The sequence below is a fragment of the Aedes aegypti genome, chromosome 1, assembly GCF_002204515.2.
Source record: "Aedes aegypti strain LVP_AGWG chromosome 1, AaegL5.0 Primary Assembly, whole genome shotgun sequence".
NCBI lineage: Eukaryota > Metazoa > Arthropoda > Insecta > Diptera > Culicidae > Aedes > Aedes aegypti.
The window spans coordinates 259585582-259597710 of NC_035107.1; positions in this window are offsets into that span (position 1 = coordinate 259585582).

Consider the following 12129-nt stretch of genomic DNA (forward strand, 5'->3'; position numbering starts at 1 on the left):
GAAGCGAGCCGAATGACGTGAATTTATTTCACATTTCAAATACCATAGCGTCTGATTCGGGAAATGCCGATCATAGAGACATCGTTTTCATGTCCATTAACGTGTAAAATTACATATTTTGTTCAATACACCTTAAAGGACACATTTTTGTGTCGTTTTATTATTTACATCATGTGTCATTCAGTCATACTATGTATTACGTCCACAGTAATTTCCACTATTTTTAAGAGTGTAGGGTTGACAGCTAAAAGTGCCCATGCAATCGAAACGGAATGGAAAACAAAACTTACGAGTATGGCCAGAGCTTTACATTTTCCTTTGTACTCTAATGATCACACCGTTTGCGAAACTTTAAAAACTCATGACAAACAAAAAAGTCTGCTGATCGCAGCTGTCTTATGGATTGTCAGTGTCTTTATTTTCAAATTTGATTGTTTCCAAATATTTAAATACATTCGAAACAAAATTTGATTGTTTTATGTAATTTTTCAAAAAGCTGAAATATATGTAACAATTTCAAAAAGCAAATTCATGCTTTAGTATGGTTAAGATGGTTATAAAATAAAGCCAAACTGTGAATTTTCAAGTGCACAAGACTGGAATATCTGACAACAGTTCGCTTTGAAAATCAATTAAACTGCTTGCTTGCTGGTGGTGACCAATGGGATAAATTTTCAACGCGAAGCGCTGTTTGGTTCTCTAGTCTCGTGCTCTTGATATTTTGAGGCGTGGCTTCGTTCTATAATCACCTTAATGACCTGAATTTGACAATACCCTGTAATATTTAAGTTATCCATCTAAGTTTTTTTTCAATCTACTAAAAACTAATATTATAATGACGTAAATTCAATAATTTTAAGCAAAATACTCTATGTAAAAAATAAAATAAAGTAAATTTGATATTGGGGGCCAGATAGCCATAACGGTAAACGTGCAAATACTCAGAAAGACTATGCTGAGGGTCGTAGGTTAGAGTCCAGCTGGTCCAGGATCTTTTCGTAAAGGAAATTTTCTCGACTTCCCTGAGCGTAGAGTATGATCGTACATGTCATACGATATGCAAATGCAAAATTGGTAGATTGAAAAAGAGAGCTGTCAGTTAATAACTGTGGAAGTGCTTATGCGAAGTAGAGAAGTTGAAATGGTACAGTGCTGAATTCGGTTTTAATTTATTTATAGGTGTTGGAGAGCAGTAGGCCATGAAAAAGAAGGAAGAAAAAAATATTCATTACTTGTCAAACCGCGTGTTAGATTAGTGCAATAAAGCAAAAACCTCCAAATTAAAAACCGTTGAAATTGTTATTTCATTCTCCATTGCGGAGATTTCCCGAAGAAAAAGGAAGAAGTGTTCCGTCGGATTGTTTCCGACCATTTGCAGGTGAGCGAAACGTGCCAGCCTTTGTGCAGAAGCAAGAAGAGCTCCCGAGAAGACGTTCCCGTCGCATTTGGTCCTTCTCCGTTTCCCAGGTGAGCCCGTCCCTGTCGGTGAATCCGAGCGAGCGAATCCTGAAACAATAGGTATTCCACTAAAGTATTCGAAAGTTTATTATTTTTTTCAATTTTTATTTTTATTCCGTAATTATTTTCGAGAAAAAAATCTTACATAATTTTTGAGGATATAAACAAACATCGCAAAACCAAGATGATTTGGTTGAGACAATTAATTTTCAAGTTGCCTCCAGCTGAAAGTCTCGATAATAAAGATAATAATAATAATAATTTTCAAGTTATTCACACATGTCTGTTTACCCCATTTTTCTATGACGTAGACTAGTTCTTGAATTATAGCGATAAACGTCATAGTCACCTAATGCTTTGAATCTTAGAGATAATATGAAGTGTTTTTATCTCTTGTACATTGTTTTCGATCCTATTATAAAAAAATAATCATAAATTAAAATATACAAATATTTTTTTAAATTTCAATGTATTTAAAACAAATATATTTCTGAATTTTTGGGTCACCCTATCTCACGAAAGAGCACCCTAATGACGAAATAAATAAATACGGGTCCAAAATTTTTCAAAAAGGCATGACTGGAACAATTTTCTAAACAAAGAAACAAAAATTTTTTTTTCGAACATCGACCGCCTTGGGGACGGACCAGCACAATTGTGCTGATCTGAATTTGACCCTAAAAAGTTCATGGATTGTTAGAATAGACAAAATAAAGAAAGTTTTGTTCTACGAGATGATGAGTTTATAAGGTAAATTTTGAAATAATCACTCAAATGTGGTCCGTCCCGAAAGGGATATACGAGAGCAGATTATTCTACGTTTACAATGTTTAAGGATTCTCACAGCGTTATTCAAAGGAACAACACATTTTTAAACAAAAATATTTGTGACAAAACTTTTGAACGGATAATATTAATTTTAATTTTGGAAGTATATATCAATAGACGGTGTTATTTATTTATGTTATTTATCAAAAGAAGTGATTGAAATAATATTTTTTCCAGTATATCTCGAAAAAAGATCATGTTTTTGCAAAAAGAAATAGTTGAATATTGGCAGGTTCTATTGTAGTTATCATTCTTATAGCACGTCTTCCAAAAACTGATAAAGCAGCCACACCGAGAAATGGTTAACATTTAGCTTCACTAAATAATAAAATTTAAAACAGTATAAATATAAAGAACAGCTTTTTTTTAAAAGAAGGCAAAATTTATGATTGTATCAATAGAAAATTAGACGCCAAAAATGTTTGCGACATAATAAAATGAAAAGACGTCAAAAATTGCACTCAGAACCAAGGAAGTGATTGTACTACTTTTCCCTAAGTGTCGTTTCTTTGAATGTCGGTTCCCCGGATGACCCTTTTCGCAGAAAGTCATTTCTCCGAATGAACCGTTTCCCCGAAAAGTGGTGCAGTTTGAAAAGACTTCAGTGGTTGGATGGAAAGAAAGAACGATAAGCAATCGAAAGAAGGAGGTATTCTGTCATTCTCGGCTATACATATGTTGACAAAAATGCTGAGGGCGTTAAGACTCGAAAGAACCGCCAATTAAATAAAGAAGGGTGCATATTAAATGGCCAGTTCGTTCACCACGCTGAAATGTATAAAGTTACGGCAATTATGAGTGCCAAAATCTTTTCAGGGAAGTGGGCTATTCTGGGAAACGGAATATACTGGGAACTTGTATTCGGGGAACTGGCGTTCGGTGAAACAACATTCGGGGAACCGACATTCAGGGAAAAGTAGCACTTCCTATAGAAGTAACTGCAGTAGTCGACATCTTTTTTCGATTGCCGCCCTATCTCAAAAATATAGCTCCAAAGAACAGCCTATGTATGATAGAAGGTGAAATTAATTTAAATTTTAAATTATCAGTGTTTATACCTATAATTACGCCATATTTAGTTTAATACCTATTATAGGTACATATACAGCATATTTAGAAAAAAATACATAGAATGTTCAAAAGAAGGGTAAATTTGTGCGAAATATATCAAAATCTTTCTGTGCAAAAAACTTTTACAGTAGCAAAACTCAAAAGAATAATTAATATTTGGAAGAACGGTAATTTCGGGATAAATAATAAAATACCATCAACAATAACTTTCATTATATGCGTCAGTTTATTCAAGAACATATGGTTGTTGAATAAGGTGTCATTTTGTATCAATTGACTCCAAAGCAAGCCTGATATCAGAAAGATTCAAAAGAAACGTATAGACGAATGTCAAATTTAAAAATACTTGATTTCAGACTCATTATGCCAAACGACTATTATGCCAAACGAGTTTATGCCAAATAAACATTATGCCAAACAACTTTATGCCAAATGACCTACCACCGAATCAAATATTCAACAGTAACTATCGAAACTTATTTGAAATCTGGATTCAAACTCAAAAGAGATCCATTTTTTTTATTATCGTAATGACTGACTGGATGAAACATGTGGTGGAGTTGCTATCGTCATTCATAGGCGTATAAAACATATTTTTCTTAGTGATTGGAAATAAAAGTTTTTCAATCTTTGGGTGTTTCTGTTGAAACACAGTTTGCTGAATCAAGCGTGTGCTGGAATAAGGGCGTAAGTCGCATGATCAATTTCTCTTCATCGATCCTCTCTTCTGTGAATAAAAGGACAAGATGCAAATTTGTCAGCATTTTTTCATCTTAGAACGCAAGATTGCATCGCTGCCAAGCGGTCTGAAGTGAAAACAGCTAACAAACTTGCATCTTGTCACTTTTATTCACAGAAGAGAGGATCGATGAAGAGAAATCGATCATGCGACTTACGCCGTTATTCTAGCACACGCTTGATTTAGCAACTGTGCCGACAATATCCATATCATCTGCGAAGTAAACAAATTGTCTGGATCTTGTGAAAATCGTACCTCGGTTATTAAACCCGGCTCTCCGCATGATACCATCTAGCGCGATGTTGAACAGCTGGCACGAAAGTCCATCACCCTGTCGAAGTCCCCGGCGGGATTCGAACGAACTGGAATGTTCGCCCGAAATCTTCACGCTATTCTGCACACCGTCCATCGTTACTCTTATTAGTCTTGTGAGCTTCCCGGGAAAGCTGTACTCGACCATGATTTTCCATAGCTCTACACGGTCGATGCTATCATAAGCCGCTTTGAAATCGATGAACAAGTGATGCGTTGGGACTTGGATTCACGGCATTTCTGGAGGATTTGCCGTACAGAGAAGATTCGGTCCGTTGTCGAGCGGCCGTTGATGAAACCAGCTTGATAACTTCCCACGAACTCATTTGTTATTGGTGATAGACGACGGAAGATAATCTGGGATAGCACTTTGTAGGCGGCATTCAGGATAGTGATCGCACGATAGTTTTCACATTCCAGTTTGTCGCCCTTGTTGTAGATGGGGCATATGACCCGTTGCTTCCACTCCTCCGGCAGCTGTTCCGTTTCCCAGATTCTGACAATCAGCCGGTGCAGACAGGCTGCCAACCTCTCCGGGCCTATTTTGATGAGTTCAGCTCCAATACCATCCTTACCAGCGGCCTTGTTATTTTTGAGCTGGTGGATGGCATCCTTAACTTCCCTTAATGTGGGGGCAGGTTGGTTTCCTTCATCCGCCGTGCTGACGTAGCCACTTCCTCCGCTGTCGTGACCCTCGGCGCCTGTGTTCTCCGTGCCATTCAGGTGTTCATCGTAGTGCTGATTCCACCTTTCAATCACCTCACGTCCATCCGTCAAGATGCTTCCGTCCTTATCCCTACACATTTCGGCTCGCGACACGAAGCCTATTCGGGATGCGTTAAGCTTCTCGTAGAACTTTCGCGTTTCTTGTGAACGATGCAGCTGTTCCATTTCTTCACATTCCGATTCTTCCAGGCGGCGCTTTTTGTCCCGGAATAGGCGGGTTTGCTGCTTTTGTTTTCTTTTATATCGCTCTACGTTTTGTCGCGTTCCTTGCTGCAGCATTGCAGCCCGCGCTGCGTCCTTCTCCTCCAAAACCTGCCTGCATTCTTCGTCGAACCAATCGTCACAGGTCCTCCTTTCCACGTACCCGACGATGCTCTCGGCTGCGTTGTTGATGGCTGCTTTTATGTTGCTCCAGCAGTCCTCAAGAGGGGCTTCGTCAAGCTCGCCCTCTTCCAGCAACGCTACCTCGAGATGCTGCGCGTATGCGGCAGCGACGTTCGGTTGGGCCAGTCGCGCTAGGTTATACCGAGGCGGGCGTCGATACCGTACATTGTTAATGATGGAGAGTTTTTGGCGCAGTTTCACCATCACCAGGTAGTGGTCGGAGTCAATGTTAGCGCCACGATAGGTTCTGACGTCGGTAATGTCGGAGAAGTGCCGTCCATCGATCAAAACGTGGTCGATTTGTGATTCCGTCGGCAGTGGTGATCTCCAGGTGTATCGATACGGGAGGCTGTGCTGGAAGTAGGTGCTGCGAATGGCCATGTTCTTGGAGGCGGCAAAATCTATCAGTCATAGGCCGTTCTCGTTCGTCAGCCGGTGGGCGCTGAACTTTCCAATCGTCGGTCTGAACTCCTCCTCCTGACCAACCTGAGCGTTTAAGTCTCCTATGATGATCTTGACGTCGTGGCTTGGGCAGCGGTCGTACTCGCGTTCGAGCTGCGCGTAAAATGCGTCCTTGTCATCACCAGTGCTTCCGGAGTGAGGGCTATGCAAGTTTATGATGCTGAAGTTGAAGAACCGGCCTTTGAGCCTCAACTTGCACATTCTTTCGTTGATCGGCCACCACCCGATCACGCGCCTTTGCATATCACCCATCACTATAAAAGCTGTTCCCAGCTCACGTGTGTTGCCGCAGCACTGGTGGATGGTATGATAACCTCTAAACGTTCGCACCATCGAACCTGTCCAGCACACCTCCTGCAGCGCTACGATGTCGAAACCGCGGATCTTCAGTACATCGGAGAGTATGCGTGTGCTTCCGATGAAGTTGAGAGACTTGCAGTTCCACGTACCGAGTTTCCAATCGCAAGTCCATTTTCGTCGCTGTGGTCTTTGCCGATTGTTCCGGTCCGTATTCTCTCGTTGACGTTCCTGTGCTGGTGTATTTTTACAGCTGGCTTGCAGGGCCTGACACCAACCCCCTAGATTTCTGGAGGACCATTCCTTCTAAATGTTCGGAGGGCCATAGTGCGCAGTTTAGCTTAGAGTCCTTCTCTGGCACTCGGACGATGATCAGCCGCTCCTGACATGGGGAACAGACGCTGTTGTGAGCCGCTCCTAACATGGAGTACAGACGCTCAAGGTACCGTACCCAAGTACCGTTATATAAGTATCCTATTAAATATTGTTTATGGCACCCAAACAGAAGTATTCATTACACTCATTAATATATGTCACTACTCAGTATTGTCGCATCCAATCCGGTTACTCAAAGGACAGAAAATCTATGTTGCGCAAGTTTGCGCAAGATGAGGTTAGGATTAACCGAAACTTGACAGAAAAAATTAAGACTAGTGTGATATGTGTGCAAGTGTGTGCTCACATTTAAAAACTAAGTTGAATTTCAATTGGTTTTCCCCATATGTTTTACAAAGACGCAAAAAATACAACTACGTCCCTCATGTTCTTCAAAGTGCTCTGAAAAATGAAATTTTCAATCAATCTTCTTGAAATCCTGGAAAAAGACTGCTCAATTATCGTATAAAAGAACAAAAAAAATTTAGGAATACATAGTGGAACTTAGTTTTTCAATGCTCGAGGAAGACTTGCAAGCACTTGGGGGTTTCGAACGCCAAGTGCTAAGGACGATCTTCGGCGGCATGCAGGAGAACGGCGTGTGACGGTATAGGATGAACCACGAGCTCGCTCAACTCTACGGCGAACCCAGTATCGTAAAGGTAGCTAAAGCTGGAAGGATACGCTGGGCAGGGCATGTTGCAAGAATTCCGGACAACAACCCTGTAAAGATGGTGCTCGCTACGAATCCGGTCGGAACAAGAAGGCGTCGGGCGCAGCTAGAGTTTTCAAATTTCCCGGGATTTGATTTCCCGGGAAACGGGAAATAAAATTATCATTTCCCGGGAAATCCCGGGATCCCGGGAAATTCTCAAAAACTCAAAATAAAGCAAATTTGGTGGAATTTAATTTTAAAATTATCCGTATTTCGTACAGGATCTGTGTTCCCTCAGTGACAGTCCCCTTTTGTCGCACTAGTTGATTTTTACGGCCGTTTTGCAATAAATTGTTGCAAAATATTTTTGACATGAAGGTTATACTATTTATCTCAGTACCATTGATACTCAACTCGATTTTATTAAAAAAGAACTGTACGAAATGAATAGTTTTGCTTAAAATTTAAGCTCCCTTGCATTTATAGCAAACCTATTGTTCCTATAATAGCGCTACTAAGAGAAACTATTTTTCATGAAACAAAATTATTAATAAATTAAGATCATTCTCACATCAATGAAAAGCTTTTGATCCAAAATTTGAAGGAAAAATATGAAAGTTTTGTAAAAATACAGTTTTGATTTGTATTTTGCCTATGCCGCGAAGCTAGTGGTACTGTAGGATAGAAATTAGAAATACAGTTAACTCTCCCCTACTCGATATTCAGAATCTCGATATCGAGTTAGAGAAACATAGTAAAAGTAGGTTTTCAAGGCTAACTCGATGGTCACAGTTGCACTGGTTTTGTGTTCTGTAACACGATACCTCCCTAACTCGATGGTCTCTTCAATATCGAGTTAGGAAGAGTTGACTTTAGTACTACTATAGGCACATGTGTTCCTACAGTTGCATAATAAATATAAATAAATGAGTTTTCGTAGTTTTCATGTTTTTTACAAAACCGAGATAAAATGGTTTCAGATGACGTAAATATAATACCACTGGTTTTACGATTTTGTACGAATATTTGTTCTTAATTATGCGGTTTCAAAATTCAACATGTACATGTACATCGACTCTAAATGTATTTTATACCAGTAAATTTGTTGGTTATTTATCTTCTTTGTGAGTAATTTATTCATGTTTCTCTAAAACAATATTGTAAGCTTCGTTTTAAACGCTAGGTTTCAAAACAAAAAAGTTTATAGCATTAAACAAAAGTCCATGTGGAGTTTATTCTTGATAAATCGTATGAAGTTTACAATAAAATCTAACAAGGGTCTTATATTCAAAATTGTGACTGTTAACCTTCGGGCTGTCGCGCTGTTCTACTTTGTACAACAGTTGTGATTTATATGCTATCATTTTGCAACAAAGATATCTATCGACACCAAACCAAAATGTATTCCACAAGAATCTTCTTAAGAATAATACTCGACGGTTTTTATTTACAGTATGACCCTTTATAATGCGGTAAAATCAACAAATGTACATGAAAGTCGCATAATAATGAACGCACTATATACGGTTCGAGTAAACCACAGTTTGAAATCGGTATATCTCAAAATCCAGATAATATAGAAAGGTGAGGTCTTTAGAAAAGTTGTTCTGGATGTGAAGCGCTATCTGATGGTACCGCATTTAATTCGGAATTTGACCGCTAGGTGGCACTAGTGAGCATGGAAGTTTTACTTTTGTTTTGCAAATATATCAGGATCCTGATCATTTAGAAGGATGGTGTCTTCGGCAAAGTTGTTTAGTAAGTTAAGGACTATCATTGTTCGAGCTAGTTGATTCAAAATTTTGCCACTAGGCGGCGCTAGTGTGCATGAAACTTTTGTTTGCAGATATCTCAGGAGCCTGACCATTTAGAAAAATAGTGTCTTCGGCAAAGTAGTTCAGTAGCTCAAGGACTATCATTATTTGATGGAAGAAATAAAATATTTTGCCACCAGGCGGCGCTAGTGAGCATATAAATTTTGTTTTTCGGATACTGCAGGATCTTGACTTTTAAGACAGGCAGCTTCAGCAAAATTGTTCCGAAGCTCAGGAACTATCATTATTTTACAAAATCTCGAACTTTTAGGATTAAATAAAGAAATAATTTGAACTACTGAACAACTCTGCCAAAAACGCTATCTTTCAAAGTAATCAGGCTCCTGAGATATTTGAGAAAACAAATGTTTTATACTCACTAGCGCTGCCTGGTGGCAAAATTTTGAATCAACTAGCTCAATAATGATAGTCCATAAGTTACCGAGCAACTTTGCCGAAGACCCCATCTTTCTAAGTGGTCAGGATCCTAAGATCTACGATACAAAAGTTTCATGCTCACTAGCGCCGCCTAGTGGCAAAATTTCGAATTTCTTGGCTAAAATAATGATAGCCCTTGAGCTACTGAATAACTTTGCCGAAGACGTTATCTTTCTAAGTGGTCAGACTCCTGAGATATTCGTAAAATCAAGGGTGTTGTACAAAGTACAACGCGCGACTACTCGCGTTACAAAAATTCGCGCGACGACCGAAAGGTTAAATCCATAAAACCATTATAAGACTACTCAATTCATAGAAAAGATTCCTCGAAAAATTCTTTATTTTATATAGAATATAGCTTTTGTCAAAAACGATATCCATTTAATCAACAACTATTTCTTAACGAAAAACACAAATATCAGCATCGAAATATAACTAGTGATGTAGTGAGGTCATTGGTTAAAAATGTATGAGAAGTAAATTGTGCGATGGTTTTAGTTTGGAAATAGATAGTAAATTATTTTGTTGTTAATAGAACTACCCTGAAAACATGGCAATCCCGGGAAATAGGGAATCCCGGGAAATAGAAAATCATTTCCCGGGAAACGGGAATCCCGGGAAATCTCAATTCACGGGAAATGTTCCCGGGAATGAAAACTCTAGGCGCAGCGAGCTAGGTAGATTGACCAGGTGCATAAGGACCTAGAGAGCCTGGGTCGCAGTCGAGGATAGAGAGAAGCGGCCATGAACCGAAAGAATTGGCGAAATATCGTTGGCGAGGTTTTATCAAGATAATTGATGTTTAACCAAATAAATAAAATAGATAATCCAACTTGAATTGACGAAAATCAGACTGAAGACTGTCGAATGGATTCGATAAAAGCTGCTGGGATCAGTGTCGCGAAAATTCAGCCGAATTATACCTGATCAGTGCGAAAATGAACAAAAACCAACTCCGTTAGTACGAAGCCAATCTGACTATGAGAGCGAATGCGACGAGAAAGAGAGTGGGTGTAACACACGCACACATTCAGTTTCACCTACTGTTGGTGTATGGGAAAGTTTTCACTTGAATGTTCCAAAATTTCCCGTTCAACACTTCCCAAGTTTCAAGCTCGTTTTAATACGCTGTTTTCCATATCATTCCATGACAATTTATTATACGCATTTAGTTTTGACGTTCCCAATTTTTATATTTTAGTTTTGGTTTTAGTGAGTTTTCTAGAATTCGAAGCAAAATGCTCGTAATTTGAAGCAAAAGTAAATTTGAGTCCAGAATAAAAATCATGGAAAAAATACTATTTCTATTTATTTAAGGTAATTCAAGCTGCGGAATCCAAATCTTCATTCACCTTTTGAAAGTTAAGTGTTTTTACCAGTGTTGTATTCAAACGCGTTCAGTTTGCGTTCCAGTTCAAACTATTGAACGAGCTGTACATTGATCAGTTCAAAACATTGAACCCAAAGGAGCTGAAAAATGAACGCGAAAGGAAAATTATTTTCATGACAGATTTAAAACATTTCCAAAAGAATTCAAGGAACATTCAAGGTTCCATACACTGTGCGTGATAGGAATTCAATGTAATGTTAAGTAGTGTTTTTAGGTTTTGTGCTTCACTGTGCATTTTGAAATGAACCAGCATGGTCAGTTCGTGAGCAGGGTCATAATTTTGCACGAAAGTTCAATGTTTACTGCGTTCACGTGCGAAATTAGCACACGGTTAGTTCACTTTTGGCTCGCGTTCAGTTTAAAATGCATCACTGGTTTTTACAACTTTATTACACAGAGGTATTGTACAGAATATGTTGAATTACCGTAAAATGGGGTGTTAAGGACACGTGGGGTTTTAAGGGATTGAACTTCTCAGTCAGGTTTGACAAATCACAGAAACGTGGAAAATCGAAATATAAATCATCTGAAATGCTCAATTTTTTCGGAGGATAGTGAGCTGCATAATGTAATAGGAGCTATCTAATAATGTAAAGTATTGTGGTTGCTAGATGTTGAAAACTTTTCAAAACATTTTTGTTCGAATTTTATGGGCTAAATACATTCATCTACAAAACCATGAAATATATTTGAGAAAAATTCACGAGTAACATAGAAGAAAAGTAAATTTAATTGAGATCATAATGCAGACAAAAACATCTTAAAATTATATCTGGGTTTCGATTTTGAGAAACTTTTATGAAAAAAGTCTCGTTTTGAAAATAAGTGGGGTGTTAAGGGATTATCTATTCTAACTTTTCTGAGTTACTAAACTCATTTGTTTTATGCCGTTACGTATTTCAATATAGCTTTGGGTTGTTCCGTGAAGTTATCCAGCATGGAAAGTTAAGGGATCTATTTCGTAAGTCACTGAATATCACCAGAAAAAAATATCTCAAAATTTGGTAAAATTGTTTGGAAAATGTAGAATCAAATTGAATTGAGGATACGACTGTGATAGTTATGTTCTATGGCTTTCACTCTATTATGCTCAAAAACGGATTTTAAGTGTTCATGTCCGAAACGTCGGATGAAAACTTAAAATCCGTTTTGAGCATAATAGGCTGAAGGCCATAACCTA